Source organism: Phlebotomus papatasi, chromosome 3 (genome assembly GCF_024763615.1).
Source record: "Phlebotomus papatasi isolate M1 chromosome 3, Ppap_2.1, whole genome shotgun sequence".
In the NCBI taxonomy this organism is placed as follows: Eukaryota; Metazoa; Arthropoda; class Insecta; order Diptera; family Psychodidae; genus Phlebotomus; species Phlebotomus papatasi.
In genome coordinates, this window is record NC_077224.1 from 24,002,270 (window position 1) to 24,023,938 (window position 21,669).

Consider the following 21,669-nt stretch of genomic DNA (forward strand, 5'->3'; position numbering starts at 1 on the left):
TTTTCAAAATATCGAGAAAACATTTAAAAACCATGTTTTCTCGATATTTCGAAAACGTAGGAGGAGACGGGGAGTAGAGGTAAATGAAAATCTTGTTAATGGTTTCAGGGTCGGTTTATGAGTAGTCCTCGTAGATCCCTCATCACTATCTCAAACCGTTTGGCCTTTAGATCTGATTATGGAACAACAGACGAAAAAAACGTCAGATTATCAATATAGGGTAAAATGAGGTAATTTGGAATCATTTACAATTTGGGACATTTGAGATTTTCTCACTGTTTTAGATATTTAAAAGGTAGAAAAGCTCTTCCTTTTCTTCTAAATCGTATCTTTCTTCTATTTCGCGATCTTTGTTTTTCTCTTTGCTCATCTAAAACAATGATAAAATCTCAAATGTCCCAAATTGTAAATGGTTCTAAATTTCCTCATTTTACCCTAAGTCTCGATGAAAGGTCAGCTACGAAAATTTTATTTTTCTTTTTCTTAATAAAAGGATTACATATTTACTATTATTTTCTCTATGGAGTTCGAGCAATAAGCCACGAAAGATGAGTCTTAAGTTCTTTTTTTGTGGACACGTCTCAACTAGGAGGAGTTAATCACCTCTTTGTTTAAATATTGACAAAGTGCAAAAATTGATATTTGTGGTCAATTTTGTGGTTTTGAACTTCCATCCAAAAAATTTATTGTGTGCCCAATCAATTGTCTGCGTGACAATTTTTTTTCTTCGCGGAAAGAAAAAAAAAAGAAATAATAAATTTCATGGGAATTGTACATTAGATTCAACATCCTCGCGTGGTATGTTGTCTTGGTGGTTTTTTTGCGCCTTTTTGTTTAAGTCAACTTCAAAAGAAAATTGCAACAATGGCCCCAAAGACACAAAAATATGAGAAGATGACAAGACAATGAAGTTCATTATTTAACTGTTGTTTATTTTTCACCTCCCTGCCCAACTTTTCTCACATATTCGATGGTCACAAGGTGGATGAAGGAGCATAAGACAAGGAAGGAAATTTCATAAGAGATTGTAGGTGATCCACAGCACCTTAGCACAACTCACGTTTATTCAGCTAAATATTTTATGTGTACACACAGAGGTGCATAAATTAAATTTGTGGCTATTTTGCTGTAAAATATTTACCATAGAGATTAAACGAGGTACTTTGAGGGTACCTTATGGTCGCTTTTCTATCTGTCTAGAGCATTTGGTGACTATGGCGTCATGAGAGGGCATCTAAATAAGATTTTCTTGAAGTTCGTTGCAGGCAATCATAACTCTGATTCTAATCGAGCGATTTTAACTTTGGAATGCAAGTAAACGGTCTTGGAAAACGGTACATTTTTGTAGAACATCCCTTCTTGGACGTTACACTAAAAATTGAAAGCCTACAATATCAAAAACATACAAAATTTATTAATTGACAGGTAAAATTAAAGGAAAGATCGAAGGAGAAGCATATAGAATGCTCCTCGCGTAAGTTAAATAAACTTAATTTGTTCTAGCAACTTGTAAACCTTGTTAAAGCCCTCGAATACCTTTCATTTGTGCTTTACGTAACCAAATTCGGACGGACCAAAACAACAAAAGCAAAGTTTACTTGAATACCAATAAACCATGAACTGCCTAGAAAGCTCAAGGTCAAATTCTTGATTCAAGGTCAAATATCAAAATTTAGCAAAATCTGGAAATCGCTTGGGAATTTAAATTCAAGAAGATTTCTGCATACTTTTAAGTAAAGGTTTGTCAAAAGGAGGTTTCTAAAGTATTTTCGAATGGATTGACAATAAGGAAGCATCTAAACGGGGGGATTTTATTTCGAAATCTCCATTTTGACGCAAAAAATCCCCATTGAGCTTTAGACCGGTGCATTTTTGCCTATCTTTTGGCGCTTAAATGGAGCTCTTCGAAAGCTCCATTTGTTTATGTTCGAATATTTTGACATTTCGAACGATTTTAAATCATTTTTTTTGTTTTTCAAGAGATGATTTTCTCGTGAACTATTTTCAAAGTTATCAAGAGTCGAAAAACAGGTGAAATAGGGACACGATATCGATCACTCTTCTGAATGTATCGTTTAATCTTCTTTAGAATACGCTCGAATTGTTAAATAGACATCCTTGTATAGTTATGGAATTTGTCACCTGAAAAGTGATATTCAACTAATTTCTAGGAACTTAGAGACCTTATTTTCTTAGAGACGATATTTTCTTAATTTAGCAACAATATTGGCATAAAATCCTGCGGTAGGACTGTTTTGATATAGAGGATAGGTGTCCCATCTCCTCTTCTTTATAAAATGATCGTCACCAGGCATAAATATTAACTTTACCACTCTTTAACAAATTCTTTGATTGTAAAACACTGTGTGATTGACGTTGGAAACGTTTCGAAATAAAATAGAAAGTCTTCCAGACTATCCATTTTAGTTAGAGCACACTTGGAGAATTTATAACAGAAGGTAGAGAAAATTTATCTCAGAAATGAACCACTAGGGGAGATTTCCCGAGACTCACTGGTGCATAGCACAGTGGGGTGCATTTCGAAATCCCCCCGTATAGAAGACGTCTAAAAGTTTGTTTGTTTTTGACGTGACAAATCATATTTATCGTTCATGTGGAACTTTTCTTTTTTCAAAACTCCTAACTAGTACCATAAAAAAATTTAATAAGAAAAACTTTAGAAAAGGAAGGGATAAATATTGAACCACAAACCACCTTGAGTGAAAGGTGTGGTTGTCAATGGAAGTAAACCTTCTGAATGATACATTTTAGTCATTATCACCTATTGTTGTATCTGTGGAAAGTGAAGAAAAATAATGTAAGCTATATCTATTGATATTTATGATCATCTCTTATAGAATGCCTTTAGAAGGCACAGCAAAATATATTCGTCTTAAAATTTGCACTTTGTGGCATTTCAATTCTTTTATGGCAATTGCAATTCTACACAAGACCTTTTCTTGCACTCCTAAAGTCAACAGAAAAGTTTATAAATAAAAATTTGATACATGATCTTAAGAAAAAGCGAGAATGCCGGTGTTGAAAATAGGCTTCGTTTTTGTTGATAAAATTGGCAAATACAGAAAGGCAATCACCTTGACATTCGAAGGTGGGAGAAATTGTGCTGAAACTAGAAAAAGAGATTCAGTTGCATGTCTGTTAGACCATAAAAGTATTGCTGGGATTTTCATAGTTCCGCCACATTAAAAATTAGAATTTATAATTTAAAGCTTAAGCTACTTTGTGGGTGGTTTTGAGTGACCTTTCATGCCCCTTTTCCACTGATTACTGTACTTCTTCTCTCTGGCAATATTTTGTGTGGGAAATTTAATGAGGTGGTTTTCTGTATGAAAGTGCGGCCTAGTATTTTAATTTGGCAGAACTCATGTTTAATTTTGCAACTGCATACTAAAATTAAATTTCTTCACACCACTAAATATCCATGACACTTATAAATCTCTCACAGAGGAAGGTTCATAATTCTCCACTCTACAGGTTTTCATGCGCATTTTTATGTCTATTCATGCTAAAAGGGACTTTTGCAATTATTTTTGTTTTCAACGAATTTTTATTCATCTTTTTTTTTCACTGGTTTCTGTTGCATTCTTGAGCAATATGACTTGTTTGTTGAGGTGTATGGTTGGAATAAAGAAAAAAAAAGAAAAGAAAAACACAAGAGGTTTAATAAGTTCAAACTGTAGAAAATGCATTGATGAAATTGCGGCTATTGGAAAAGTTATTGGAGGCGATTATAAATTTTCAAAGCTTATTGATTGAAAATGTACAAGAGATTCAGGAAAGGAAAGTGTTCGGTGCTAAGTGTAACTGACTCTGTGGGAAAAGCTTCGCAACGTTGTTTGTTTAAAGATTTTTAAAAGAATGTTTTTCTGTTTAAAATTTAAAAATGATTTGTTAAAAATCGATTAAAGGACTTTGGAAAAGTTCGTCAAAGGAACTGCCCCTTTTGTCAATTCCTCATGGCTTTCTCTCTCGAAGTATACGCTTAAATGTTAAATTTTTTAAAAGAATCAAGTTATTGAAAATTTCAAAGTAACCACACTGCAATGGGAGTTTTACTTGGAATACAGAAGTGATTCTTGAAAGAAAGATAATTTTCATCCAAGTTATTCTACACATAAAAAAAAATATTTTGTAAAAATGTTCGTAAATGTTTGTGAATTCCTATGGGGGAGTTACGAAATGCTCGTGAATCGTATAACCCACAAACAAATTCGGAAAAGTTTGTACTTTTTCACAAACATTGTTCGAAACATGATCACTTGACGAGCATTTGTACTTGTACACACATTTGTTCGTAAATGGTCGTAAAATTTTATAATTTGTTCGTAAATGTTTGTTTTCCTGTCGAACATTTTACGAACATTTACGAACAAATGACAAAATTTTACGAAAATTTTTTGTGTGTTTACGAACAAATGTTTGCAAAAGTACAAAAAATGTTCGTCAAATGATCATGTTACGAACAATGTTTGTGAAAAGTACAATCCGTTACGAACTTGTTTGTTTGTTATACGATTCACGAGCATTTTGCAACTCCCACATACGAATTCACAAACATTTACGAAAATTTTTACAAAATATTTTTTTTCTGTGTATGAGAAGCCTATTTTTGGGTCTTGATTATTTTGGAAGGGTATCCCTATTCAATCAAATCTTTCATTTCTAGTACATGACGGATTACTTCAGAGATTTTTATGAAACATTACACACTTGTTTTTTTACAATTCTAATATAAAAAAATGTTAGTAAATTTGTTTGAATTTAATAGAAAAGATTCTACTTAATACTTCTAGTCCCAGGGAATTCAGAACACATTCGGTTATAGACCCAACCTGTCTCATTTAATAGCACTTTAAATGAGACAGGACTGTCTTCTAAATGGGACAGGAGAACTGTTTGCCCAAACTGGTTTCGGGGCGAAGTGCGGCACTTTTGAAATATGTTTTTTCTCGTATTTTTAAAGAGAACTGAACCTTACCATGATGTTATTTAGTTTTGCAATTGGTTTACAGAGCTAAAATATATCATGCTAAGGTTCAATTCTATTTAAAAATACAGAGGCAAAAATATTTCGTAAAACTGTTTGTAAATGTTTGTGAATTCCTACTGGAGACTTGCAAAATTCTCGTAAATCGTATAGGCCACAAACAAGTTCGTAACGGATTGTACTTTTTCACAAACATTTATTCGTAACATGAGGATTTGACTATTATTTCTTGTGCCATTTACAAACATGTATTCGTACAATTTTGTTTGTTTGACAAAGTTTTACAAACAAATGACAAAATTTTACGAACATTTTTCTTTACGAACAAATACTTTGTAAAAAAAAACGAAAAATGCTCGTGCATTGATCATGTTACGAATAATGTTTGTAAAAAAAAGTACAATATTTTATGAACTTTTAGAGTATCTTTGTATTGACTCACTTTTGAAATTCGGCTTTTTTCTTCTATTTTTAAATGGAATTGAGCTTTATATTATTGTAATTTAGCTTTGTATTCGGTTTAGGAACCTAAATTGTATCGTGGTAAGGTTCAGTTCAATTTAAAAATAGTAGAAAAAATCCATTTTCAATATAGTGCCCCAATACAAAGATATCCCACTTCTGTCTACTGAAATTCCTAGCTGTTTGTGAAATCTTATTATTAGAGTTACTGTGTTATCACACTTGCACATTAAAATTTTAATATGATGCACATTAATTGTCGCTGGTGAGAGTCCAAATGTGTAATTTGTGTGTTTGAATCATTTTATATTCAAAATTTGATCTATTTGTTGATAAAAAGGTAGACTTGACCCGCAAAATTTGATATAAATTGATTTATAGCATTAATGCGAAAAATTAATGCGATTTTCTCTTTAATTTTTTAATGTGAAAAATATTTATGCTTTAGGTAAATTTAAACTTATTTTCGCAGGGCAAGTCCACTTCTTTATCAATAAATAGAAAAACCCCAAATATTAAGTGACTCAAAGACACAAATAACATATTTGGACGCTCACAAGTGACAATTAATGTGAATCACATTAAAATTTTAATGTGCAAGTGTGATAACGCTGTTAGGGCGTTACTAATCTGCTCTCGTAAAGTATTTCAACAAATACTGAATATTTCCGATCTTCGTAAAAGGTTTTCTTGTATTCTGAGTAAATTTAGTTGAGTAATTCTACAGGTATTACCTTTCTAATACTGGCTTCTAAGAATTAAGGTTTTTTCAAGCCCTTACAAGTATTATTTTTTGTATAAGTTGAATTACCTTTTTGTTTGATTGAATTAGAATCAGTTACAAGACCTATCTTTCGAATAACAAAAATAGATTCAGTTCTAACTCGTCTCCTTATATTTTCTTGATCAGGAATAAAAGTATATGATTAAAAAATTAACTTGACATGAAATTCGATTGTTTAGTCTGATTATTTTGATTGCCAAGGTTTTGACTCGCTTCCTGACTCGTTTGTGGAGCCTTGTTTATAAGGAGTACCGTAGATGCGGGCGACTTTGCTCTCCCCGGGGGTACACTGCCCCCCCCCTGTTTTTCGTAAGCTTTTATTTAAATTAAGCTTACGAAAAGCTTAATTTAATTTCGTAAGCTTTTATTTAAGGATGATCGTCACCGATCCTATCTACCATGTTTGATTGGTGAAGGCCACCCTTAAGTTCTAGAATTAAAGACAAGCTTTCAAATAGCAGGATGCAAAGTCATCCGCATCTACGGAAGTAAAGGTTTTAAAGCTTCAGATGAAGGAAGTTGCGTATCATCCAACTTTTCTTATATTCGTTCCATTTAGAATTTGATCAGATTTATTAAGGAACTTAAGAAGAAATTGATGGATACGAAACTTCCGTAATTCAAAGCTTCCAAACTTCAAAGCTTCAAAGCCTATCCCTATCCGTATTAGAGAACCCGTGAAAAAAAGTCTCAGTCAAAGAACGAATTAAAGACATCTAGGATAAACCTAGTTCATTAAATCGTTATTTTTCTCACGCATATCAATGATTTCAAGCAAAGAAAAACTGTCTCAGAAATTGAGAAAAGTAGGAGTGTTGAAAAAAAATGCTGGATTATGCAATGCAAGAAATAGTTGAAGAGGAAAATCAATGTAGCGGCAAAACAGGTGGAAAATTGTCTTGCCTCAGTTCAAGTTTACTCACATCGTATATGATGTGCATTGGTTGCAAATTTAATATAATGGAATGGTTTGCAAAAAAAAAGGAGAGCTTCCAACAAAAGCCAATGTGTTGCCATCAATCATATCTTTTGATCATCATTATGGGCACATAGCAAAGTGTTACGTTTATCGGCAGCTATATGAGTTTGTTTGCACGCAAATGCAACTCTTTAATCATCTCAGGTTCTCCCACCTGAAATGCCTTTTGCTTCTCCGGCTTTTTTGCCTTCTTCTTCTTCTTTTTAGTATAATTTTAATTTCATTTTCATTTTAGAAAGTGTTTACTCGGTTGGCGGAAAAAAAGAAGTATTTAACTTCGTCTCCTGCCACGATAAAAGCTCGCAAAAGATATTGCTCTGGAGTCTTGGTCTCTCACTAAATGCGTGCATATTTTAGTCCATGTGGCGCAAATGATGACTGTATGATACTAAACAGATTCATTTTCTTGCAAGACACCGATTTTTTTCTTTCCTCAAAGGCTAAGTCTCTTGGGAAAAAAGCTTCAGCTTTAAGCAATGGTTATTTATTGTTTGAAGTCAGCAATTTGCTGTCGTGTGAATCGGTTTGTGCAGATGAAGATTTTCCCGGGAGTGTGAGGAATTGAAAATTTGCTCCAAACAGTGGTCACTTTTGTCATTTTCTTGTGTAAATCATGAGACACTAATTTATTTGTCCTCAGCATAGGTTTCCTTTCAATTTTCAATATTTGACTTAGTGGATGTGAGACAATGAATGGTAAAGAAACCGAGTGTTTGCAATGGAAGTGGCATAATTTATCTTGGATGAATTTTCAGGAAATACAATAATAATAATTGCTGAGATAAAGGCCAAACGTTTAGGGGTAGAGACTTGAGGCTTTCGGCAGCCTCCCACTTTGACCTTCGTATTATTAATGTGACCTTTGTTTCTATTCCAGTTGTGCCTTATCTAAGCCATACTTTTTAGCAGGGGCATAACATTTTCCATGTTTCCCATATGTTTCTAGCGCGCCGAAAAACTTTTGGGTTTATTAGCTGTTTTCTGTCAGTGTAGAATGAATTATCAAAAAATATAAATGCAAAATAAAAGCCAACTTAATATTGAATAGGCAACCGAAAAACCTAAAATTCGCAACCTACGTAGTTTTGGAGATATCTCGTGAAATGTGTACGAAAACAGGGAAAAATTTACACTAAAATCGGTCGCATTTTTCAGAGCTAATGTTAACCCCCCGCTTTTTAGGATACTTTGAGTACCATCGTGCGATTTCTGTATTTCCGGGTATGTTTTAGTGGTTATCTTGACAGATTTTCGATCATATACGAAACCGATCATTGTAGGGACTCTTCCAGACTTATCAAGGTTAAAGCCGCCTTAATTAATTTGTTTGAAATTTGATTGGGCCTGAAGCATCTAGCCCTTGAAATATGAATTGTTGCTTTAGAATGTATAATGGCCCATATGAACAGTTTGAATGTGGCGATATATAAAGGTATCGTCCTAGCAGTCATTGAATTTAGTCAAAAATATCAAAGGTTAATTAGCTCTAGAAAGCGCATTTCTCATCCGATTGCACCAGTTATGTATTAATTTGAAAGGTCTTGGAATTCTATACAAGTTTTGAACTTATTCTAAGCAGTCATGAACTGTCGCAGACCTGTTTTTATATATGCTCTGCTTAGAAAGAGAAAAAGAAAACCACGAACAAGTACAAGGCTTTACATTAAAGAGTACTTCTTTGTTGTTTTTTCCTTTCGCCATCTAAAACTGTTAGGAAATCTCAAAGTTCCAAATTAGACATGATTCCAAATTACCCCATCTTACTCTAAATTTTGTGTTATAGTAAAATTTGCATCTTCAAGAATTCTTCATGCGACACTGAGAAAAAAAGAGGCTTCGATTAACTGTTTTTCCTCAGAACTTTAACACTTTTTAGGTGTAAAAATATATCATCATTTTTCAATGTTACACTCTTTTAAGGGCAAAATTAACATGAAAAAGGGTAACTTTAACCCTTAATACACCTAAAAAGGGTAATATTTACACCGATTTTGGATCAATACTGGAGGGTACAATTGACATTTCAGGACTGTTGTTTTAACTTTTTCGGATTTCACTTTTTTGCTAATGTGCACCATTGGCATTACTATTCATTTATTCACTGGACAAAGTCAAAACCGATATGACATGAGAAATATTTTCCTGCTGCTGCTGCTCAGCTTTGAACCCGAGACCTCACAGTCACAGAGACATTACTCTATTCACTGATCTATTGAGTCTCTTATGAGTTTTATAAATGTGGGAACTGTTTGCTTACTACGCCGTCTTAGCGTAAGTTTCCAATCTCTAAAATCGAACGATATAAAAGCTCCTTCACATACTGCACATGTAAACCAAGATACAATTTTTATAACAGATTTAGAATCATTAAATATAAATATAATATTAAAAAACTGATAAAAAAATCTCATGTGCCAATGCTATGGCGAAATGGCGAACATGTGAATTATTGAGCACTTTACTCTTGTTCAGGTGTTGCAAGAAATGGCCACACAGTAGCTCTTAGGGGCAAGGTATAGGTGGAGAAAGAAAAAAAAAGTGAAAATATTTACTATCATTGTTCGTTTTTGGAATACATAGAGGTGAGAGAAGGTGCAATGGCAAGACGAAGAAAGGGAGTTCGATGGGAAACAATTGCGCGCTTCAGTGTTATTCAATGTTACGGCTGGTCGATGGGTTGTGCGGGTGGGAAAGTCCTACAGTGAACTTCCGGGGAATAATACATAAAAGAAGAGAGTGAAAAAAAATTAATAATGAAATTAATTCACTACTAAATCAACATACGATGTGTCTGTCCCCTCTGACTTCTTGTGCATTTTTTGCTTTTGATGGAGACACATTGAAAGAGAGTGTGGCAAAGAGTCACAGTTTCCGCACTACTCAATAGCTCAAAGAGCCGGTTTAAATATCACATTATCCGCAATATTTCTTTTCCAATTGTACAACCGATACACATACACATAGCCGTAATCCGTATATGTTACTTATTTGCAATTAATTTAGTGCGAGTTTCTTCGACTACAAAATTAACATTGAGAAAATGGATGGTGATAGTCTCAACCTTTTTTTTCGTGTTTACTTGGAGCTTTTAGTTCCATTTTGCCGCTAGTATGTTTATTTAGTGCTGTGAGAGTGAGTTCACATGCTGTTTGGTACATTGAGGGAACTTATGGGGTGTATAACTCATAAAATGACAGCATTTGTCAATGAAAATTATCATATTGCGCAAATAAGCTAACAGTGCTATGGCAGAAATTAGAGTGTAAATTAGTTTTACTGCCATTTTTGATGACTAAAATAATGCTAATTTTAGTGCATTTGAAGACGGTGAATTGGATCATTATTTTGAAGAAAATTAAAGATGAATAAAATTAAGATTTGCAAGACATTAAAAAAATGATTTACACCCTGTTGTGTTGTATGTCCTTAAACTTAGAATGTCTTTAATTGATTGATCCGATTGATCCCAAGATTGATCCTAAATTTGTTTTGAATGAAATGATCTTACTTCAAATAAGGTCATATTTTACTTGAGTTAGGACACTGACAGACCCAGAAGAGAATCATGTTCAGAAGGAGTTAAGTGAAAAAATAATTATATTAGTTTAATTAATTCATTAACTGAAATTAGATTCGAATATTTCCCGCCAAATAAGAAAGCTTAACTAGACCGCAGCGCCATCTAACATTATGTCACGTTGACGTTAGCCATTGGCGATTGTGAGTGCATCCAGTCAAATCAGTTTTACTCGGGAAAATTTCATTGTTTTTCCACGAATGATCGTCAAAGTGCTAGTTTATATTACATCAGTTATTTTAAATTTGAAAGGACTTGTCAAATTATGTCATGATATTTTAGGTTATAGTGAAATTGTGAAATAAAATCTCCTTGTCAAATAATAATAAGTGTCCATTATAATGCACTTGTGAGAAAATTGTCTATTTTATAGTATTTTTATGGTAAACTGCTCAGCAAGCACAAATGCTAACCGATTTCAATTTCGCTGAAAACATATGTGTTTTCAGCTGAATTCTGCTAACCTAAAAACGACACTCGTGAAGCAGTGCCATTTTCATATATTTGGTTAGCACTTTTTGTTCAAGAACTGCTGACAGGTCAGCATAATTCTGCTGAATTCAGCAAAAATATGCCGAAAACGCTGTTTTTTTTTCAGATAAACTGTGCTCGCTGGGTTATTTGAAAGATTTGAAAATCCCAACTGTATGGTCCCTTTTCGAATTAATGGGTAGGGGAGACTGGGGCAAAAAGTGACAAAACGGATATTTCAGCAATTGCTTCGCTTTTTTTGTTACTTTTTGCTCTGTACCTTTTGTTACTTTTTACCCCAAGTGGCCATTTTTAATAAAAACATTTCTGGAGAAAAGAACTTTTGTGAAATTCTAAAAAAAAAATAGCGGATTTGTATTCAAAATATCCAAATTATTTAGAAAATATTCACCAGTGCATCAATTTTGGAAAATTAGTAGGTAATAATTGTTTTCTTCTGCAAGGAAAATATTTCAAAAATAGGGCTAAAAATTTCGATATTTTTTTATTTTCTATATTCCTTGTTAGAATTCTAAGAAACTTACGACATTGAAGAAGGTCTATGGAGGCTATCTATAGAAAAAAATTTGAGCCGCTATCTTTTTTACCTTGGAAGATATTGAATTTTGAATTTTTCGATTTGTGACTTTTTACCCCAGTCTCCCCTACTTCTTCTTTAGAATGGTAGTATTTGAGTAACATAACTTTTTTTTATGCATCATCAGATATAGTTTTATAACTATGTTTAATGCCATATTTGCATTTTCATTTAAAATCAAATAAAATTTGCATGTCTGCAATGCAATTAAATAAAAATGAGCCATCTTTCACAGTGAAACCGGCGAAACCGGAATAACTATATAGCTATAAGGACTATGGCAATTTGTAAAGTTTTAAACCCCTTGGTGGGAGCTTGACATGAGCTATAAAATGTCTCTTGACTGTTTACGAGTTGATAAGGTTGGTATAGATTTAATTATAAGAGTGTTGGAGCATGTGGAAGAGTAAAAATTGCGTAATATTGACTGGAAGTGATCAGTTACTTTCATATTTTTCATAATATGTAACGAATTCTCTGATTCAGCAATGTATCGATGGGGCAAAATATAGCACGATAGCGTAGTTTAAGGTGTTTTTAGTAAAAAAAAATTGTAACACGTTAAAATGAAATAGAAATTAATTCGCAAGACAAAAACGCCAGAAGGCATTTTTGGGAAATGAGGAAGTTAGCTTGAGGACAGTTTTTTTTCTCTCTGCATGATAGCTTTAAATCTAAAGCCGGCAGTTGAAAAGTGTCTTCCATACCTTGGATCTAAATGTAACCAATTATCGTTATCATTTGCCGTGAAAAAAAGTCGTCTCTCACTCTTGTACCTGGTTTTCCACTTTAATGCATGAGTAAGCAATAACTCTTATAAGTTTTGATATTCATGTGTTTTTCCTTCATCTTTGGAGCAGAAGTGAGCTCTTGAAATTGTTTTTTGATCTCACGATATATATACTCTTCCTTTCTTTTCTTGCATTACTTTTGATTTTTTTTTTCCTTCACGGTGACATTGGCACGAAGGTTAAGATGATAGTTAAAGACAGGTATTTATTTGGGACAGGATTCAGGTTATATTTTGAGTCACGCTACAACTTGAAAAAATGGCTAAAAATGTCAACTTGACTTTTTCTTCTGAATGAATTGTAAGTGGATTTTGGTCACATGCTTTACTGTGGCGATAAATTGGGTAGGTTGTATGTAAACCTCTTAGCACCTTATTGAGGAATTTTTCGCAAGCAATGGCTAAAGAGTGTTCGCAAAGTGCTCGAAGTCGCAATAGTTGAAACACTCAGAAAATGTCTCTTTATCCTTGTTTTAGATTGTGATCAGGAACGTGACCGATTTTTACCGATTTATAATTTAAATCCGAAAATGTTTAAAATAGATCAGAAATCATAATGGCTCTGACGCATTTTTTTGGTTAGGAAAATTTCATGATATCACACGTTTTGTACATATATGTCTATTGCATTTTTTACATTCTTCTAAGTCTTCTGAACATTACAAATTCAATTTAGTTAATTCAATTTAAAATCCGAAATAGTGGGATATATAGTGCAAAACGTTTAGGAAAGAAAGAGATGTGAATTTTGATTTCATGAAATCTGACAGATCTGAAACGTGTGCCGGAGACATAATATTCAATTTGCAACTGCAATTCATTTTAAATTGATTTTTTTTTACTGGCGGAATTCGATGTTTTATGCCTCCAGCACAAGATTTAGATCAGAAAAATTTGACGAAATCAAAATTTATATCTCTTTCCTTCTCACGTTTATTGCACATGTCTGTCTCACTTTTTCGCACTCGAATCTAAACTGAATTTGTAGTGACTATTGCAATTTTGATTTGAGTGCGAAAGAGTGGAATAGATTCTCGCAATATGTTTGAGAAACAAATGGATATAAATTTTGTTTTAAGAAAAAAATGAACAAAATTTACATCCCTTTCTCAAACTTGCTGAATATCTCTGTCCCACTCTTTCGCACTCAAATCTGAATTTAATTCGTCACAATAAATTCAATTTAGTTTTGACTACGAAAAGTGGAATAGACATATGTAATAAGTTTTAGAGGCAACGGGATATGAATTTTGATTTTGTCAAAGGGATGGACATGGTGAAATGTCAAACTCAAATCTAAATTGAATTTGTTGTGTCGAATGTTATGGCTTAGCACACCTTTTAGATCAGGAAAATTTCATGCAATCGAAATTCACACGTCTTTCTTTCACAAACGTTTTGCATAAGTCTATTCCACTCTTTCGAACTATTCTTCTTCATTTAAACATCAGACAAATTTAAATTTATTTCAATCTAATTTTAAGCGCGATAGAATGAGATAGACTTATGCCAAACGTTTGAGAAAGAATGGGATATGAATTTTGATTTCATGAAATTTTCCTGAACAAAAAGGTGTGCTTTCGAGCTCTAATCTAAATTGAATTTGTTGTGTCGAATGTTATGGCTTCAGCACATCTTTTATATCAGGAAAATTTCTTTTAATCGAAATTCACACGTTTTTCTTTCTCAAACATTTTGCATAAGTCTATCCCACTCTTTCGGACTATTCTTCTTCATTTAAACATCAGATAAATTTAAATTTTGTTCAATCTAATTTTGAGAAGAATGAGATAGACATATGACAATGTTTCAGAAGGAATGGGATATGAATTTTGATTTCATGAAATTTTTCTGATCTAAAAGGTGTGCCAGAGCCATTAATTAAGTTTTAACATTGCACCATGCCTACCCCAATCTTCGAGCTCTAATCTAAATTGAATTTGTTGTGTCGAATGTCAATTTAGTTTTGACATTGCACATTGTATATTTCACTCTTTAGAGCTCAAGTCTAAATTTAATTTATTGTGACGAATTCAATTGAAATTTAAGTGCGCAAGAATGGATAGATTTACTAGGAACTTCTAGATTTATTTATCCGGAATTCCCGGAAGATTTATATACCCGGAATATACCCTCTGTAAGGTGAATTTTTGGGGGGTTTATCGAAATCATAAGGTCAATATCTCAAACTATTTATCTTCTGGGCATAACATAACCTACAAATGCAATACGTAAATTTTTCCCAAAGCTTCATAATGGCATATCCTTAGTCAAATTTGATGTTTTTAATGCCGGAAAATCGTTACAAAAATAATTATTTAAATATCGAGGGATTATTCACAAGTCTTTCTCTCAAAGTTTGAGCAAAAAAAACATACATTGCGTTCGGAAACGCGTGTGTTGTTTAACATTTGGATAATTTATTTATTAATTAGGAACTTGTCGGGACGGTCATTAAACTCTGTATGCAAATTAGAATGGTGAATTTTTATAACTATTTATTTTAGGAAAGATGCTTGTGCTATTTAATCATGTAACAGTTCTGTACTCTATCTTGAAAGTTATGGTACAGAAATGTGCCAAGTGTTTTGCATATGACATCATAAAAGCCATCGAGATCATTCGGTGAGATACTTTCAGGTGACAATAAAATTGGCCAAAATTATGGATTCACCTCATTTGGGAAGATTAAAATACTCCAAATGGGTTTTATATTATGTGGAGTGAAGTAAGAAGCTCACAGCCAGTCACATATAATCAAGATTCAGTCGTAAAATAGCATCATAAATGAGCAAAAGTGAATTTTAATTATGCTTCTTTTTTTTTTACTTGGTCAGCAGGGACATCTCTTTCTCTATTGCAAAATCATCAGCTTAATTTTATGAAATTGAATTCAGTCAATTATACAAGTTATTTAACACAATGAACATTTATTTTCCACAATATCAAATTTTTTGCACTAACTTTGCTGAAGACAGTGCTGAATCTATTTGCACCGTTTGCACAAAAGTTGCTATTGAAAGACTTACGGCAAATTGATGGAGAAATTAATTAGTGGTTAAAGGAAATTTTCAACAATAGAATTTAATTGATTTCTTCGATGATAGATTAATGAGGTATAGGTAACATTGCTTTATTGCTCAGTGTGCTTCAATCAGTAGAACATTGAATAAAGTGACGTAGATCTCAATGAAAGATCACCCGATCACACAAATACGATAAGTAGTTTTTTTTTTACGAAATACGAAAAAACAACCCAGTCGATACTCAGTTGTAATCTTGAAGTCACACCTTCACTTTTAAATTCAAATGGATTTTGGAACAATCTCAAAAACACATCCAATCATTTCACAATGGACAAAAAAATGCAATTTTCTGCACTGGAAACCATATAATTAAAATGTAAAATTGTATGCAAATGAAGCGAAATGATATATATAAAAACATTATCAATTTTAACACTTTTTTTTCTTGACGATCAGCTCAGCAGCCGGGGCTTGATTATCTTTAAACGTTGATCACGATTTTTATTGCGACTTTAAAGTATCTTTTCCCCTTCTTTATGTTTGAAAATTTTCACTGGACGTGAGGTAAAAGAGCATTTTTTTTACATTGCTTGTGAAAATGAAAGAGAAATTTCTGATCTTATTTTCGGCTGGATGTCAAAGACGAAATGAAATTAAACAATATGGTGAAGTATAAAGAGTTCGCAAAGAGCTAGTTTGGCTTTCCTTTGTTTTGGATTACTCAAAATTGCCGTTACAGAGTGAAAAATGGGATTATTATTTTTTCGATATTTAAAAAACTAACGTGTCAGGAATTTTTAGATGCGCTGGCGTTGTGACACAGTCACAGAGATACTAGGTTCGATTCTCAGATCAAACTCACGTCAAGTCTTAAAAAATAAGCGATCTCCAGCAAGAGGCTAATGATGCTATTCCAATGATCAATGAACATGTTTTCTTAGCATTTTACTGTTCTTAAGTGCTTCTGCATTATCGACCCTTTGTTTTGGTTCTCGTCTCGACTGTTATCGACAGTTCTTGCCGTGTTCTAAAATCATCAAATTGTCGTGGCAGAAACCAACACGAAAAAGTCAATTATGTAAGCACTTGAGAACAGTGGGAACAGTAAAGTAAAAAAAAACATGTTCATTTCTCATTAAAATAGCACAATTATTAGCCTTATTTCCGAAGGTTTTGCATGTCTAAACATAAGCAAACAGGATTTTTTTTTAAATTTAGTGTAAAATTTCGAATTCCCAACAAACCAATTCAGAAATTTAAACTTTGATAATCTTCTGCAATAGAGCATAGGGGAAAAGCTAATAATTTTGGACAGTTTCTAAATTTGGACACTTTGAGGGTAAAATTGGACACTAAAAATAAATTGATTAAAATTTTGGATTTTTATTCCAATATTTGATGAATAATGAATTTTATGTAAATATTTGTTCTTTTTGGAAGATTTTAACACTAAATACGTTCAATTTTGAAGGTGATTTGAGTTAAAATTGCTTTGTTGAAAATTCAGTGTGAGCAATTGCTTACACAGAACTTCGTGTTTACTTCAGTCTTATTTAGCTGTGGTGAAGTACTAACAATATTTCTTCGCTTTTTCTTGATTGAAATTATTGAATATTCATTTAATATTGTGTTGATTCACGTTAAGGGTGATTTGTATATTTGACCTGAAATGAGATTTGCCTTGTGAATTACGTTTTTAGTGTGAAAAATGGACAATATTCTAAGAGGTTCACCTGTGAGGTGATACTTCTTCTTTTGTACAGGTGTTATTCTCCCGAAATTTCGTGAAGTTTTAGCTTTTGTGATGACTAGGTTTTGTAAATGCCTGGAGAATCCAATGAGCATTATCTCTATAAAGACTATGTAGTGAGAAAAGCTTTAAAAGGCTTTCGGAAAGTCAAATCACTTCAATTAATGATACACTCTTAGAAAAATTTAGTTCCAACTACCTCATATACAGTTATGGAAACTATAAACTATAGTAAGCATAAACCCATACATATATTTAGCTAGGGTAACTAAATGAAATAGTTGACCAACATTAGTTACAGTATCTTTTTCATTTAGTTATCATAACTAAATTAGATTAGTAACGGGTACTATAACATATTAGTTCCAATAACTAAATAAATGTGGTTGATACCCATCTTATTGGCTGTAATAACTATATCATATTAGTTGTGGTTACTTTATAGTTCGTAAAAGCTTCAACGCATAAGTAAAAAAACCACTCTTTACTATTGGAAAAGTTGTCAGAACTTTATGAAAATATAGGCTCATTTATTTGTATTAGTTCTGAGAACTAAAAGGAATTAGTGACAAATATTAGTTGGGATATCGATTTCATTTAATTAAGACAAGCAAATATAATTATATGAAACCAGTATGAAATAATTGCCGCAACTTATCCACGTAAATATTGCCTTATGTTCTCACTGCTAATAAATTTATTAAGATTAAAATGTTTTAAGATTATAAGAACTATTTTAAATAGATTTGATAATAATCACCCGATCAACTAATTTTCATTAGTAATGATGTCTAAACTTTTCTAAGGGTGTATAGAAAGTTTCCGGGCTTCTTGTGACATTCTACGGTTCCTTTACATAAACAGGGAGAGGACTTGGTAAGATATATTCTTGAAACGGAGAAAATATTCAGCCAAGGTGTCCAAATTTACAACCAAGGTGTCCAAAATTTGAGACAAATTCAGCTCTATATATCAATTAATTTTTAAACGTATTAAGACTAATTTTAGTAAAAGCAAAGACGATAAACATCTTTTTAAGTTTCTAAACAACCCTTTTGCAAAGAGAGTAATACAAAATATCATTTAGTTTTGAAAATATCGCACTTCAAATTTGGAACATTGATGCTTATAAGCATCAATGTTCAATTTCGAAGAGATAAAGCCACTCAAAAGCCAAACCAAACCTATTCGAAAATCAACTGGAAAAGCCTAAAGAGCAAGTTCGCGTATTCGCCGGTTCAGCGCTGTCTATTCTTCTACATTTCGAATTTTCGATATTCTTGACATTTCAGTTGTCAATAAATTCATCAAAAAGTGATTTTTTGTGTAGTTTTGATGTTTTCACGATGGTAGAATGTTTTAAATTGAACTCCTAATTTCATTAAAATAAATGTCCTTTACATGAACTTATTCGCTTTTGTGCGATTTATCGGATTAAGTTTTCGAACTTCCTACTTGTTTTTAAGGAAGTTCTCTCTGTCTGATATAACTTCGAATCGGTGCATATAGTCCTCAAAAAGAAAGAGCTAACAAATGAGGAAGATTATTACTGAACGTAAGGATTAGTCACATGCACTTCCTAAGATAATAAGGCTTTTAAAATCCACTGCACTTAATTTTGTTTATAGACCACAGATATTGAGAGTGTTAAACCTCCAATCTGACGCTGTTATTATTTGCTATCTCTGACTATTTTTACTTTGGAGAATAAAGTACATAAACGTGCCAAAAAAATAGATCAACTTTTTCTTTAATAAGCAAATTGAAGCACAAACTTAATATGTGGAAGTTGTGAACGCTTGGACACTACAATAATTCAGTTCACTTTTGATTTCGTAAGATAATTGGTGTATGTGAAATATTGCGCTGTGCTACATGATATTTGCAAGATATCTTTTTTTTTTCACCAACACTCATTTATTATCTATTTTGTGGACGCTTTTTTATACGTGCTCAATCAATCTTAGCATTATGGTGTTAGTGATGGATATTTTAAGTGTCTTATCTTAAAAGTTTTGCTAAGCATTGGACAAAGGAAGGTAGATTTTTTTTTTCTCAAAGGAACTGAAATCGATCCGTTTAAATGATTTAAGACACGACTCGATATGCTGCATAATCCCAAAAATGCTTTTTCCGCTGAAAGGTGAAATTGTATGTATGAAGACTTTTGCAAATAGGCAAAAGTTGTCCGTCTGACGAACTTTGCATTGGCTATTGGTATGGTTATTGTGATTGCTTGTGCACTGAACGGGGCGATATTTTATAAAAGAGTTTAATATTGAAACAACTTTCTATATAAAATCCACAAGACATGGGGGAACAGTTTTTTTTATTTTAGTATATCTACCTTTTCGTTTTGGGATTCCGTACGTCAACACACTTTTTATTTTGCTTTTTTTTGATTATCTCTGTGGGTGAGGAATTCCGATGGAGTTCAGGTGAAAATTTTTCTATTTTGAAAAATTTTCTTCAATCCTGAGGTGGTTTTTGTTATATTGGAGGAGTTTGTTGAAGAAATTGAAAAAAAAATCTCCGTGTGAAATAGAGAGCTGCAAAATATTTATCTCTCAAGACGATGCTCTTTTCAAAGGCACTGCATTCACTTTTTGCTCACAGCTTCTCAGCATAAAGTTGGGTATACAATGTTAGAGGGATTTAGTTTAAACAAGGCAGAGTTCAATTGCATTTGTCTTTTTGTCCCATTAGATTTATACTGTTGTGTTGTAAGTCACCAAAAAAAAATATAAGCACCAATTGATAAATTACTCTGAAAGCACTATTCACTTGAATTTCCTTACTAAGCTCGGGAATTGACTATACTTGAAAAGATAATGTTATGGAGAACTTGAAGTATATTGTTTCTTGTTGGTGGCTCTTGTTTTTCCTTCAGGAGGCTTTCCTTTCTTGCACAATGACAAGTTTCAAAACCCTTAGAAGGGAAAGACTATGTAGAACGGGAATAAAAGCTGAATGTTGTCCAAGACCAAAAGTAGAAGATTTCAAAAGAAGAGACCACAATTGGGAATTGTGGCAGTATAAAGGCTTTCGTTCAAGAGCGTTTACGAGAGTCCGCGATATCAAATAAGAAAGTCAACCTCTCGAATTGAAATACCAAACCAGACTGGCTGTTGGGGCAGTACGAGTTTCATAAAGAAGTCGAGACGACAACGCTTCCTCCAGCACTAACACAAGTGTCTTAACTTTTTCCAATTTGCGATATTGCTCTAGGTTTTCTCTCTTTCAAGAGAGACAGCCAAATAGAGAGAGACTTGGTGCAAAATTGCCTATGTATGCACTAAAGCATAAGTTAACAATATATAGCATGAGATAAAGTCTTGAAGAGGTGAGCTTACGGCTTCCCACATTTTGCTATACTGAAGCTTCAAAAAATGTAACCCAAGATCGCAAAGAAGAAGCTTAAAACTGCAGACAAAAGAGGAATTTTTGATATAAAATGCGAAAAGGTAATTTATGGGCTTTCAATAGCACATAAAAGATGTTCAATCTAAACAAAAAAAATTATATGTTAAATGGTTTTCTTTTGTCTGGAATCATTGCATAAAGGCTCATATTTGATGAGCAAATCAGTTATTAATTGGACTTTTCAAAGTACAATAAAAACTTAAAATTATCGATTATGTGATTGTTGGTAGTTTTTATGATTTAGGAAATGAATTTGATACTGCGGAATTTTGGGAGGAAATAAAAAATTAATAACCCTAAGTATAAGGGGCTAAATCACAGACACTTTCTAATAATTTTAATATTTAAAAGAAAATATTCAATATTTTCAATTATTATTTTATTTGTATGATATTTAGAAGAACTGTACCTAATTCCGGACAGTTTGCAATTCGAGATACGTGTTATGTTCCTCAAAATTCTATAAATTTTTAGTTTAGCTAGAGATTTTCTAAGTAACATAAAAATCTAGCATCTACGCAGTAGATGTTGTAGAAAAAGCACTGCAAGAATTTCGCAAGGGCAAACGGACTTCAAGAAACTCTGTGTCCGGTATTGCACACACAATAATATCTATATCTTTTATTATTTTTTAAATGTACTAAGGTTTATTTTAGAGAAAACAAAGACGATAAACTACTCTATAAAATTCTAAAAATACTCCTGAAAAGGAATTAACAAAAATTTTCAATTTGTTTCAAAATATGGCGCTTCAAAATCAGAATACTGGTGCTTACACGCAACCTGTATCAAATTAGATAC

At 32.7% G+C, this 21,669-nt stretch overlaps 2 protein-coding genes across 5 annotated transcripts in view; one reads left to right on the plus strand and one right to left on the minus strand.

The window, feature by feature from the left end:
- The window catches only part of LOC129808275 (alpha-N-acetylgalactosaminidase), a 62,001-nt gene extending 41,372 nt beyond the window's left edge, over positions 1–20,629 (minus strand). The window contains exon 1 of the mRNA XM_055858116.1: positions 19,793–20,629. The gene's annotated coding sequence lies outside the window, so the exon portion shown is untranslated. The remainder of the gene's footprint in view (positions 1–19,792) is intronic.
- Positions 1–21,669, plus strand: part of LOC129808274 (6-phosphofructo-2-kinase/fructose-2,6-bisphosphatase-like) — a 114,243-nt gene that overhangs the window by 68,534 nt on the left and 24,040 nt on the right. The gene's annotated exons all lie outside the window — the stretch shown is intronic.